At 37.8% G+C, this 13,063-nt stretch overlaps 15 non-coding genes across 15 annotated transcripts; all 15 read left to right on the plus strand.

Moving 5' to 3' along the window:
* Positions 1 to 596: 596 nt before the first annotated feature.
* trnaq-cug (transfer RNA glutamine (anticodon CUG)) lies at positions 597 to 668 on the plus strand. The gene has a single exon. It is a non-coding gene; the product is annotated as a tRNA-Gln (tRNA).
* A 954-nt stretch (positions 669 to 1,622) lies between these two features.
* On the plus strand, positions 1,623 to 1,694 carry trnaq-uug (transfer RNA glutamine (anticodon UUG)). The gene has a single exon. It is a non-coding gene; the product is annotated as a tRNA-Gln (tRNA).
* A 1,142-nt stretch (positions 1,695 to 2,836) lies between these two features.
* On the plus strand, positions 2,837 to 2,908 carry trnaq-uug (transfer RNA glutamine (anticodon UUG)). The gene has a single exon. It is a non-coding gene; the product is annotated as a tRNA-Gln (tRNA).
* A 622-nt stretch (positions 2,909 to 3,530) lies between these two features.
* trnaq-cug (transfer RNA glutamine (anticodon CUG)) lies at positions 3,531 to 3,602 on the plus strand. The gene has a single exon. It is a non-coding gene; the product is annotated as a tRNA-Gln (tRNA).
* Positions 3,603 to 4,556: 954 nt separating this feature from the next.
* trnaq-uug (transfer RNA glutamine (anticodon UUG)) lies at positions 4,557 to 4,628 on the plus strand. Its single transcript has one exon. It is a non-coding gene; the product is annotated as a tRNA-Gln (tRNA).
* Positions 4,629 to 5,770: 1,142 nt separating this feature from the next.
* Positions 5,771 to 5,842, plus strand: trnaq-uug (transfer RNA glutamine (anticodon UUG)). The gene has a single exon. It is a non-coding gene; the product is annotated as a tRNA-Gln (tRNA).
* Positions 5,843 to 6,464: 622 nt separating this feature from the next.
* Positions 6,465 to 6,536, plus strand: trnaq-cug (transfer RNA glutamine (anticodon CUG)). The gene has a single exon. It is a non-coding gene; the product is annotated as a tRNA-Gln (tRNA).
* Positions 6,537 to 7,490: 954 nt separating this feature from the next.
* trnaq-cug (transfer RNA glutamine (anticodon CUG)) lies at positions 7,491 to 7,562 on the plus strand. Its single transcript has one exon. It is a non-coding gene; the product is annotated as a tRNA-Gln (tRNA).
* Positions 7,563 to 8,010: 448 nt separating this feature from the next.
* On the plus strand, positions 8,011 to 8,082 carry trnaq-uug (transfer RNA glutamine (anticodon UUG)). The gene has a single exon. It is a non-coding gene; the product is annotated as a tRNA-Gln (tRNA).
* Positions 8,083 to 8,698: 616 nt separating this feature from the next.
* On the plus strand, positions 8,699 to 8,770 carry trnaq-cug (transfer RNA glutamine (anticodon CUG)). Its single transcript has one exon. It is a non-coding gene; the product is annotated as a tRNA-Gln (tRNA).
* Positions 8,771 to 9,212: 442 nt separating this feature from the next.
* Positions 9,213 to 9,284, plus strand: trnaq-uug (transfer RNA glutamine (anticodon UUG)). The gene has a single exon. It is a non-coding gene; the product is annotated as a tRNA-Gln (tRNA).
* Positions 9,285 to 10,426: 1,142 nt separating this feature from the next.
* Positions 10,427 to 10,498, plus strand: trnaq-uug (transfer RNA glutamine (anticodon UUG)). Its single transcript has one exon. It is a non-coding gene; the product is annotated as a tRNA-Gln (tRNA).
* Positions 10,499 to 11,626: 1,128 nt separating this feature from the next.
* On the plus strand, positions 11,627 to 11,698 carry trnaq-cug (transfer RNA glutamine (anticodon CUG)). The gene has a single exon. It is a non-coding gene; the product is annotated as a tRNA-Gln (tRNA).
* A 448-nt stretch (positions 11,699 to 12,146) lies between these two features.
* trnaq-uug (transfer RNA glutamine (anticodon UUG)) lies at positions 12,147 to 12,218 on the plus strand. Its single transcript has one exon. It is a non-coding gene; the product is annotated as a tRNA-Gln (tRNA).
* A 622-nt stretch (positions 12,219 to 12,840) lies between these two features.
* trnaq-cug (transfer RNA glutamine (anticodon CUG)) lies at positions 12,841 to 12,912 on the plus strand. Its single transcript has one exon. It is a non-coding gene; the product is annotated as a tRNA-Gln (tRNA).
* The last annotated feature ends 151 nt before the right edge of the window (positions 12,913 to 13,063 follow it).

The following is a 13,063-nucleotide window of genomic DNA, read 5'->3' on the forward strand; positions in this document are numbered from 1 at the left end:
CAACAAAAGTTCTATTGGAAAAATGCAAACATTTATTCACAAAACGAAACTTCAGTGACGTCCGTGATTAAAAAATTCCAGGACCACTGTTTGTGACAGAAAGCGTATGGGTCCATGGTGTAATGGTTAGCACTCCGGACTCTGAATCCAGTGATCCTGTTTATTCTCAGAAGTCTCTTGACATCAACAAAAGGTCCATCATATTGAAACTTAAGTGGCGTCTGTGATCAAAAATACCAAAACTGAACAAATGTTGTCAATGTTTGCTCCAGAGATAAATGTGTTATTGAGGGAGGTCCAAGGCCAAAACAATTAAAGAAAGCCTGAACTACCTTTTTTATGTGCAATGTTGAATCAACCCTGAATATAAAGAAAGCAAACACAAACATATGCATAAAAAACTAACAACACATTTTGAAACAAAACAACATGAAATGGAGGTTGGGAGCAGTTTCTGCTACCCTTCATGCTAAGTGCTGACAATACAGTGGTTTCTACCTACAAAAGTTCTTGAAATTATTTGTCATTCACAAGGGAAATAGTATTCCAAGAATTACCACACATTCCAGGATCACTGTTTGTGACAGAACTTATATGGTTCCATGGTGTAATGGTCAGCACTCTGGACTCTGAATCCAGTAATCCGAGTTCAAGTCTCGGTGGAACCTGTTTTTATTCTCAAAAGTCTCTTGACATCAACAAAAGGTCCATCATATTGAAACTTAAGTGGCGTCTGTGATCAAAAATACCAAAACTGAACAACTGAACAACTGTTGTCAATGTTTGCTCCCGAGATAAATGTGTTACTGAGGGAAGTCCAAGGCCAAAGCAATTAAAGAAAGCCTGAACTACCTTTTTTATGTGCAATGTTAAATCAACCCTGAATATAAAGAAAGCAAACACAAACATATGCATAAAAAACTAACAACACATTTTGAAACAAAACAACATGAAATGGAGGTTGGGAGCAGTTTCTGCTACCCTTCATGCTAAGTGCTGACAATACAGTGGTTTCTACCTACAAAAGTTCTTGAAATTATTTGTCATTCACAAGGAAAATAGTATTCCAAGAATTACCACACATTCCAGGATCACTGTTTGTGACAGAACTTATATGGTTCCATGGTGTAGTGGTCAGCACTCTGGACCCTGAATCCAGTAATCCGAGTTCGAGTCTCGGTGGAACCTGTTTTTATTCTCAAAAGTCTCTTGACATCAACAAAAGGTCCATCATATTGAAACTTAAGTGGCGTCTGTGGTCAAAAATACCAAAACTGAACAACTGTTGTCAATGTTTGCTCCAGAGATTAATGTGTTACTGAGGGAGGTCCAAGGCCAAAACAATTAAAGAAAGCCTGAACTGCCTTTTTTATGTGCAATGTTAAATCAACCCTGAATATAAAGAAAGCAAACATATGCATAAAAAACTAACAACACATTTTGAAACAAAACAACATGAAATGGAGGTTGGGAGCAGTTTCTGCTACCCTTCATGCTAAGTGCTGACAATACAGTGGTTTCTACCTACAAAAGTTCTTGAAATTATTTGTCATTCACAAGGGAAATAGTATTCCAAGAATTACCACACGTTCCAGGATCACTGTTTGTGACGGGACTTATATGGTTCCATGGTGTAATGGTCAGCACTCTGGACTTTGAATCCAGTGATCCGAGTTCAAGTCTCGGTGGAACCTGCTTATTCTTAAAAGTCTCTTGACATCAACAAAAGTTCTATTGGACAAATGCAAACATTTATTCACAAAACGAAACTTCAGTGACGTCCGTGATTAAAAAATTCCAGGACCACTGTTTGTGACAGAAAGCGAATGTGTCCATGGTGTAATGGTTAGCACTCTGGACTCTGAATCCAGTGATCCTGTTTATTCTCAGAAGTCTCTTGACATCAACAAAAGGTCCATCATATTGAAACTTAAGTGGCGTCTGTGATCAAAAATACCAAAACTGAACAAATGTTGTCAATGTTTGCTCCAGAGATAAATGTGTTATTGAGGGAGGTCCAAGGCCAAAACAATTAAAGAAAGCCTGAACTACCTTTTTTATGTGCAATGTTGAATCAACCCTGAATATAAAGAAAGCAAACACAAACATATGCATAAAAAACTAACAACACATTTTGAAACAAAACAACATGAAATGGAGGTTGGGAGCAGTTTCTGCTACCCTTCATGCTAAGTGCTGACAATACAGTGGTTTCTACCTACAAAAGTTCTTGAAATTATTTGTCATTCACAAGGGAAATAGTATTCCAAGAATTACCAGACATTCCAGGATCACTGTTTGTGACAGAACTTATGTGGTTCCATGGTGTAATGGTCAGCACTCTGGACCCTGAATCCAGTAATCCGAGTTCGAGTCTCGGTGGAACCTGTTTTTATTCTCAAAAGTCTCTTGACATCAACAAAAGGTCCATCATATTGAAACTTAAGTGGCGTCTGTGATCAAAAATACCAAAACTGAACAACTGAACAACTGTTGTCAATGTTTGCTCCCGAGATAAATGTGTTACTGAGGGAAGTCCAAGGCCAAAGCAATTAAAGAAAGCCTGAACTACCTTTTTTATGTGCAATGTTAAATCAACCCTGAATATAAAGAAAGCAAACACAAACATATGCATAAAAAACTAACAACACATTTTGAAACAAAACAACATGAAATGGAGGTTGGGAGCAGTTTCTGCTACCCTTCATGCTAAGTGCTGACAATACAGTGGTTTCTACCTACAAACGTTCTTGAAATTATTTGTCATTCACAAGGAAAATAGTATTCCAAGAATTACCACACATTACAGGATCACTGTTTGTGTCTGACAGTATATGGTTCCATGGTGTAATGGTCAGCACTCTGGGCTTTGAATCCAGTGATCCGAGTTCAAGTCTCGGTGGAACCTGTTTATTCTTAAAAGTCTCTTGACATCAACAAAAGTTCTATTGGAAAAATGCAAACATTTATTCACAAAACGAAACTTCAGTGACGTCCGTGATTAAAAAATTCCAGGACCACTGTTTGTGACAGAAAGCGTATGGGTCCATGGTGTAATGGTTAGCACTCCGGACTCTGAATCCAGTGATCCTGTTTATTCTCAGAAGTCTCTTGACATCAACAAAAGGTCCATCATATTGAAACTTAAGTGGCGTCTGTGATCAAAAATACCAAAACTGAACAAATGTTGTCAATGTTTGCTCCAGAGATAAATGTGTTATTGAGGGAGGTCCAAGGCCAAAACAATTAAAGAAAGCCTGAACTACCTTTTTTATGTGCAATGTTGAATCAACCCTGAATATAAAGAAAGCAAACACAAACATATGCATAAAAAACTAACAACACATTTTGAAACAAAACAACATGAAATGGAGGTTGGGAGCAGTTTCTGCTACCCTTCATGCTAAGTGCTGACAATACAGTGGTTTCTACCTACAAAAGTTCTTGAAATTATTTGTCATTCACAAGGGAAATAGTATTCCAAGAATTACCACACATTCCAGGATCACTGTTTGTGACAGAACTTATATGGTTCCATGGTGTAATGGTCAGCACTCTGGACTCTGAATCCAGTAATCCGAGTTCAAGTCTCGGTGGAACCTGTTTTTATTCTCAAAAGTCTCTTGACATCAACAAAAGGTCCATCATATTGAAACTTAAGTGGCGTCTGTGATCAAAAATACCAAAACTGAACAACTGAACAACTGTTGTCAATGTTTGCTCCCGAGATAAATGTGTTACTGAGGGAAGTCCAAGGCCAAAGCAATTAAAGAAAGCCTGAACTACCTTTTTTATGTGCAATGTTAAATCAACCCTGAATATAAAGAAAGCAAACACAAACATATGCATAAAAAACTAACAACACATTTTGAAACAAAACAACATGAAATGGAGGTTGGGAGCAGTTTCTGCTACCCTTCATGCTAAGTGCTGACAATACAGTGGTTTCTACCTACAAAAGTTCTTGAAATTATTTGTCATTCACAAGGAAAATAGTATTCCAAGAATTACCACACATTCCAGGATCACTGTTTGTGACAGAACTTATATGGTTCCATGGTGTAGTGGTCAGCACTCTGGACCCTGAATCCAGTAATCCGAGTTCGAGTCTCGGTGGAACCTGTTTTTATTCTCAAAAGTCTCTTGACATCAACAAAAGGTCCATCATATTGAAACTTAAGTGGCGTCTGTGGTCAAAAATACCAAAACTGAACAACTGTTGTCAATGTTTGCTCCAGAGATTAATGTGTTACTGAGGGAGGTCCAAGGCCAAAACAATTAAAGAAAGCCTGAACTGCCTTTTTTATGTGCAATGTTAAATCAACCCTGAATATAAAGAAAGCAAACATATGCATAAAAAACTAACAACACATTTTGAAACAAAACAACATGAAATGGAGGTTGGGAGCAGTTTCTGCTACCCTTCATGCTAAGTGCTGACAATACAGTGGTTTCTACCTACAAAAGTTCTTGAAATTATTTGTCATTCACAAGGGAAATAGTATTCCAAGAATTACCACACGTTCCAGGATCACTGTTTGTGACGGGACTTATATGGTTCCATGGTGTAATGGTCAGCACTCTGGACTTTGAATCCAGTGATCCGAGTTCAAGTCTCGGTGGAACCTGCTTATTCTTAAAAGTCTCTTGACATCAACAAAAGTTCTATTGGACAAATGCAAACATTTATTCACAAAACGAAACTTCAGTGACGTCCGTGATTAAAAAATTCCAGGACCACTGTTTGTGACAGAAAGCGAATGTGTCCATGGTGTAATGGTTAGCACTCTGGACTCTGAATCCAGTGATCCTGTTTATTCTCAGAAGTCTCTTGACATCAACAAAAGGTCCATCATATTGAAACTTAAGTGGCGTCTGTGATCAAAAATACCAAAACTGAACAAATGTTGTCAATGTTTGCTCCAGAGATAAATGTGTTATTGAGGGAGGTCCAAGGCCAAAACAATTAAAGAAAGCCTGAACTACCTTTTTTATGTGCAATGTTGAATCAACCCTGAATATAAAGAAAGCAAACACAAACATATGCATAAAAAACTAACAACACATTTTGAAACAAAACAACATGAAATGGAGGTTGGGAGCAGTTTCTGCTACCCTTCATGCTAAGTGCTGACAATACAGTGGTTTCTACCTACAAAAGTTCTTGAAATTATTTGTCATTCACAAGGGAAATAGTATTCCAAGAATTACCAGACATTCCAGGATCACTGTTTGTGACAGAACTTATGTGGTTCCATGGTGTAATGGTCAGCACTCTGGACCCTGAATCCAGTAATCCGAGTTCGAGTCTCGGTGGAACCTGTTTTTATTCTCAAAAGTCTCTTGACATCAACAAAAGGTCCATCATATTGAAACTTAAGTGGCGTCTGTGATCAAAAATACCAAAACTGAACAACTGAACAACTGTTGTCAATGTTTGCTCCCGAGATAAATGTGTTACTGAGGGAAGTCCAAGGCCAAAGCAATTAAAGAAAGCCTGAACTACCTTTTTTATGTGCAATGTTAAATCAACCCTGAATATAAAGAAAGCAAACACAAACATATGCATAAAAAACTAACAACACATTTTGAAACAAAACAACATGAAATGGAGGTTGGGAGCAGTTTCTGCTACCCTTCATGCTAAGTGCTGACAATACAGTGGTTTCTACCTACAAACGTTCTTGAAATTATTTGTCATTCACAAGGGAAATAGTATTCCAAGAATTACCACACATTACAGGATCACTGTTTGTGTCTGACAGTATATGGTTCCATGGTGTAATGGTCAGCACTCTGGGCTTTGAATCCAGTGATCCGAGTTCAAGTCTCGGTGGAACCTGTTTATTCTTAAAAGTCTCTTGACATCAACAAAAGTTCTATTGGAAAAATGCAAACATTTATTCACAAAACGAAACTTCAGTGACGTCCGTGATTAAAAAATTCCAGGACCACTGTTTGTGACAGAAAGCGTATGGGTCCATGGTGTAATGGTTAGCACTCCGGACTCTGAATCCAGTGATCCTGTTTATTCTCAGAAGTCTCTTGACATCAACAAAAGGTCCATCATATTGAAACTTAAGTGGCGTCTGTGATCAAAAATACCAAAACTGAACAAATGTTGTCAATGTTTGCTCCAGAGATAAATGTGTTATTGAGGGAGGTCCAAGGCCAAAACAATTAAAGAAAGCCTGAACTACCTTTTTTATGTGCAATGTTGAATCAACCCTGAATATAAAGAAAGCAAACACAAACATATGCATAAAAAACTAACAACACATTTTGAAACAAAACAACATGAAATGGAGGTTGGGAGCAGTTTCTGCTACCCTTCATGCTAAGTGCTGACAATACAGTGGTTTCTACCTACAAAAGTTCTTGAAATTATTTGTCATTCACAAGGGAAATAGTATTCCAAGAATTACCACACATTCCAGGATCACTGTTTGTGACAGAACTTATATGGTTCCATGGTGTAATGGTCAGCACTCTGGACTCTGAATCCAGTAATCCGAGTTCAAGTCTCGGTGGAACCTGTTTTTATTCTCAAAAGTCTCTTGACATCAACAAAAGGTCCATCATATTGAAACTTAAGTGGCGTCTGTGATCAAAAATACCAAAACTGAACAACTGAACAACTGTTGTCAATGTTTGCTCCCGAGATAAATGTGTTACTGAGGGAAGTCCAAGGCCAAAGCAATTAAAGAAAGCCTGAACTACCTTTTTTATGTGCAATGTTAAATCAACCCTGAATATAAAGAAAGCAAACACAAACATATGCATAAAAAACTAACAACACATTTTGAAACAAAACAACATGAAATGGAGGTTGGGAGCAGTTTCTGCTACCCTTCATGCTAAGTGCTGACAATACAGTGGTTTCTACCTACAAAAGTTCTTGAAATTATTTGTCATTCACAAGGAAAATAGTATTCCAAGAATTACCACACATTCCAGGATCACTGTTTGTGACAGAACTTATATGGTTCCATGGTGTAGTGGTCAGCACTCTGGACCCTGAATCCAGTAATCCGAGTTCGAGTCTCGGTGGAACCTGTTTTTATTCTCAAAAGTCTCTTGACATCAACAAAAGGTCCATCATATTGAAACTTAAGTGGCGTCTGTGGTCAAAAATACCAAAACTGAACAACTGTTGTCAATGTTTGCTCCAGAGATTAATGTGTTACTGAGGGAGGTCCAAGGCCAAAACAATTAAAGAAAGCCTGAACTGCCTTTTTTATGTGCAATGTTAAATCAACCCTGAATATAAAGAAAGCAAACATATGCATAAAAAACTAACAACACATTTTGAAACAAAACAACATGAAATGGAGGTTGGGAGCAGTTTCTGCTACCCTTCATGCTAAGTGCTGACAATACAGTGGTTTCTACCTACAAAAGTTCTTGAAATTATTTGTCATTCACAAGGGAAATAGTATTCCAAGAATTACCACACATTCCAGGATCACTGTTTGTGACAGAACTTATATGGTTCCATGGTGTAATGGTCAGCACTCTGGACTCTGAATCCAGTAATCCGAGTTCAAGTCTCGGTGGAACCTGTTTTTATTCTCAAAAGTCTCTTGACATCAACAAAAGGTCCATCATATTGAAACTTAAGTGGCGTCTGTGATCAAAAATACCAAAACTGAACAACTGAACAACTGTTGTCAATGTTTGCTCCCGAGATAAATGTGTTACTGAGGGAAGTCCAAGGCCAAAGCAATTAAAGAAAGCCTGAACTACCTTTTTTATGTGCAATGTTAAATCAACCCTGAATATAAAGAAAGCAAACACAAACATATGCATAAAAAACTAACAACACATTTTGAAACAAAACAACATGAAATGGAGGTTGGGAGCAGTTTCTGCTACCCTTCATGCTAAGTGCTGACAATACAGTGGTTTCTACCTACAAAAGTTCTTGAAATTATTTGTCATTCACAAGGAAAATAGTATTCCAAGAATTACCACACATTACAGGATCACTGTTTGTGTCTGACAGTATATGGTTCCATGGTGTAATGGTCAGCACTCTGGGCTTTGAATCCAGTGATCCGAGTTCAAGTCTCGGTGGAACCTGTTTATTCTTAAAAGTCTCTTGACATCAACAAAAGTTCTATTGGAAAAATGCAAACATTTATTCACAAAACGAAACTTCAGTGACGTCCGTGATTAAAAAATTCCAGGACCACTGTTTGTGACAGAAAGCGTATGGGTCCATGGTGTAATGGTTAGCACTCCGGACTCTGAATCCAGTGATCCTGTTTATTCTCAGAAGTCTCTTGACATCAACAAAAGGTCCATCATATTGAAACTTAAGTGGCGTCTGTGATCAAAAATACCAAAACTGAACAACTGTTGTCAATGTTTGCTCCAGAGATTAATGTGTTACTGAGGGAGGTCCAAGGCCAAAACAATTAAAGAAAGCCTGAACTGCCTTTTTTATGTGCAATGTTAAATCAACCCTGAATATAAAGAAAGCAAACATATGCATAAAAAACTAACAACACATTTTGAAACAAAACAACATGAAATGGAGGTTGGGAGCAGTTTCTGCTACCCTTCATGCTAAGTGCTGACAATACAGTGGTTTCTACCTACAAAAGTTCTTGAAATTATTTGTCATTCACAAGGGAAATAGTATTCCAAGAATTACCACACATTCCAGGATCACTGTTTGTGGCAGAACTTATATGGTTCCATGGTGTAATGGTCAGCACTCTGGACTCTGAATCCAGTAATCCGAGTTCAAGTCTCGGTGGAACCTGTTTTTATTCTCAAAAGTCTCTTGACATCAACAAAAGGTCCATCATATTGAAACTTAAGTGGCGTCTGTGATCAAAAATACCAAAACTGAACAACTGAACAACTGTTGTCAATGTTTGCTCCCGAGATAAATGTGTTACTGAGGGAGGTCCAAGGCCAAAACAATTAAAGAAAGCCTGAACTATCTTTTTTATGTGCAATGTTAAATCAACCCTGAATATAAAGAAAGCAAACATATGCATAAAAAACTAACAACACATTTTGAAACAAAACAACATGAAATGGAGGTTGGGAGCAGTTTCTGCTACCCTTCATGCTAAGTGCTGACAATACAGTGGTTTCTACCTACAAAAGTTCTTGAAATTATTTGTCATTCACAAGGGAAATAGTATTCCAAGAATTACCACACGTTCCAGGATCACTGTTTGTGACGGGACTTATATGGTTCCATGGTGTAATGGTCAGCACTCTGGACTTTGAATCCAGTGATCCGAGTTCAAGTCTCGGTGGAACCTGCTTATTCTTAAAAGTCTCTTGACATCAACAAAAGTTCTATTGGACAAATGCAAACATTTATTCACAAAACGAAACTTCAGTGACGTCCGTGATTAAAAAATTCCAGGACCACTGTTTGTGACAGAAAGCGAATGTGTCCATGGTGTAATGGTTAGCACTCTGGACTCTGAATCCAGTGATCCTGTTTATTCTCAGAAGTCTCTTGACATCAACAAAAGGTCCATCATATTGAAACTTAAGTGGCGTCTGTGATCAAAAATACCAAAACTGAACAAATGTTGTCAATGTTTGCTCCAGAGATAAATGTGTTATTGAGGGAGGTCCAAGGCCAAAACAATTAAAGAAAGCCTGAACTACCTTTTTTATGTGCAATGTTGAATCAACCCTGAATATAAAGAAAGCAAACACAAACATATGCATAAAAAACTAACAACACATTTTGAAACAAAACAACATGAAATGGAGGTTGGGAGCAGTTTCTGCTACCCTTCATGCTAAGTGCTGACAATACAGTGGTTTCTACCTACAAAAGTTCTTGAAATTATTTGTCATTCACAAGGGAAATAGTATTCCAAGAATTACCAGACATTCCAGGATCACTGTTTGTGACAGAACTTATGTGGTTCCATGGTGTAATGGTCAGCACTCTGGACCCTGAATCCAGTAATCCGAGTTCGAGTCTCGGTGGAACCTGTTTTTATTCTCAAAAGTCTCTTGACATCAACAAAAGGTCCATCATATTGAAACTTAAGTGGCGTCTGTGATCAAAAATACCAAAACTGAACAACTGAACAACTGTTGTCAATGTTTGCTCCCGAGATAAATGTGTTACTGAGGGAAGTCCAAGGCCAAAGCAATTAAAGAAAGCCTGAACTACCTTTTTTATGTGCAATGTTAAATCAACCCTGAATATAAAGAAAGCAAACACAAACATATGCATAAAAAACTAACAACACATTTTGAAACAAAACAACATGAAATGGAGGTTGGGAGCAGTTTCTGCTACCCTTCATGCTAAGTGCTGACAATACAGTGGTTTCTACCTACAAACGTTCTTGAAATTATTTGTCATTCACAAGGAAAATAGTATTCCAAGAATTACCACACATTACAGGATCACTGTTTGTGTCTGACAGTATATGGTTCCATGGTGTAATGGTCAGCACTCTGGGCTTTGAATCCAGTGATCCGAGTTCAAGTCTCGGTGGAACCTGTTTATTCTTAAAAGTCTCTTGACATCAACAAAAGTTCTATTGGAAAAATGCAAACATTTATTCACAAAACGAAACTTCAGTGACGTCCGTGATTAAAAAATTCCAGGACCACTGTTTGTGACAGAAAGCGTATGGGTCCATGGTGTAATGGTTAGCACTCCGGACTCTGAATCCAGTGATCCTGTTTATTCTCAGAAGTCTCTTGACATCAACAAAAGGTCCATCATATTGAAACTTAAGTGGCGTCTGTGATCAAAAATACCAAAACTGAACAAATGTTGTCAATGTTTGCTCCAGAGATAAATGTGTTATTGAGGGAGGTCCAAGGCCAAAACAATTAAAGAAAGCCTGAACTACCTTTTTTATGTGCAATGTTGAATCAACCCTGAATATAAAGAAAGCAAACACAAACATATGCATAAAAAACTAACAACACATTTTGAAACAAAACAACATGAAATGGAGGTTGGGAGCAGTTTCTGCTACCCTTCATGCTAAGTGCTGACAATACAGTGGTTTCTACCTACAAAAGTTCTTGAAATTATTTGTCATTCACAAGGGAAATAGTATTCCAAGAATTACCAGACATTCCAGGATCACTGTTTGTGACAGAACTTATGTGGTTCCATGGTGTAATGGTCAGCACTCTGGACCCTGAATCCAGTAATCCGAGTTCGAGTCTCGGTGGAACCTGTTTTTATTCTCAAAAGTCTCTTGACATCAACAAAAGGTCCATCATATTGAAACTTAAGTGGCGTCTGTGATCAAAAATACCAAAACTGAACAACTGTTGTCAATGTTTGCTCCAAAGATAAATGTGTTATTGAGGGAGGTCCAAGGCCAAAACAATTAAAGAAAGCCTGAACTGCCTTTTTTATGTGCAATGTTAAATCAACCCTGAATATAAAGAAAGCAAACATATGCATAAAAAACTAACAACACATTTTGAAACAAAACAACATGAAATGGAGGTTGGGAGCAGTTTCTGCTACCCTTCATGCTAAGTGCTGACAATACAGTGGTTTCTACCTACAAAAGTTCTTGAAATTATTTGTCATTCACAAGGGAAATAGTATTCCAAGAATTACCACACATTCCAGGATCACTGTTTGTGACAGAACTTATATGGTTCCATGGTGTAATGGTCAGCACTCTGGACTCTGAATCCAGTAATCCGAGTTCAAGTCTCGGTGGAACCTGTTTTTATTCTCAAAAGTCTCTTGACATCAACAAAAGGTCCATCATATTGAAACTTAAGTGGCGTCTGTGATCAAAAATACCAAAACTGAACAACTGAACAACTGTTGTCAATGTTTGCTCCCGAGATAAATGTGTTACTGAGGGAAGTCCAAGGCCAAAGCAATTAAAGAAAGCCTGAACTACCTTTTTTATGTGCAATGTTAAATCAACCCTGAATATAAAGAAAGCAAACACAAACATATGCATAAAAAACTAACAACACATTTTGAAACAAAACAACATGAAATGGAGGTTGGGAGCAGTTTCTGCTACCCTTCATGCTAAGTGCTGACAATACAGTGGTTTCTACCTACAAAAGTTCTTGAAATTATTTGTCATTCACAAGGAAAATAGTATTCCAAGAATTACCACACATTACAGGATCACTGTTTGCGTCTGACGGTATATGGTTCCATGGTGTAATGGTCAGCACTCTGGGCTTTGAATCCAGTGATCCGAGTTCAAGTCTCGGTGGAACCTGTTTATTCTTAAAAGTCTCTTGACATCAACAAAAGTTCTATTGGAAAAATGCAAACATTTATTCACAAAACGAAACTTCAGTGACGTCCGTGATTAAAAAATTCCAGGACCACTGTTTGTGACAGAAAGCGTATGGGTCCATGGTGTAATGGTTAGCACTCCGGACTCTGAATCCAGTGATCCTGTTTATTCTCAGAAGTCTCTTGACATCAACAAAAGGTCCATCATATTGAAACTTAAGTGGCGTCTGTGATCAAAAATACCAAAACTGAACAAATGTTGTCAATGTTTGCTCCAGAGATAAATGTGTTATTGAGGGAGGTCCAAGGCCAAAACAATTAAAGAAAGCCTGAACTACCTTTTTTATGTGCAATGTTGAATCAACCCTGAATATAAAGAAAGCAAACACAAACATATGCATAAAAAACTAACAACACATTTTGAAACAAAACAACATGAAATGGAGGTTGGGAGCAGTTTCTGCTACCCTTCATGCTAAGTGCTGACAATACAGTGGTTTCTACCTACAAAAGTTCTTGAAATTATTTGTCATTCACAAGGGAAATAGTATTCCAAGAATTACCACACATTCCAGGATCACTGTTTGTGACAGAACTTATATGGTTCCATGGTGTAATGGTCAGCACTCTGGACTCTGAATCCAGTAATCCGAGTTCAAGTCTCGGTGGAACCTGTTTTTATTCTCAAAAGTCTCTTGACATCAACAAAAGGTCCATCATATTGAAACTTAAGTGGCGTCTGTGATCAAAAATACCAAAACTGAACAACTGAACAACTGTTGTCAATGTTTGCTCCCGAGATAAATGTGTTACTGAGGGAAGTCC

Source organism: Brachionichthys hirsutus, unplaced genomic scaffold, assembly GCF_040956055.1.
Source record: "Brachionichthys hirsutus isolate HB-005 unplaced genomic scaffold, CSIRO-AGI_Bhir_v1 contig_766, whole genome shotgun sequence".
Taxonomy (NCBI): Eukaryota; Metazoa; Chordata; class Actinopteri; order Lophiiformes; family Brachionichthyidae; genus Brachionichthys; species Brachionichthys hirsutus.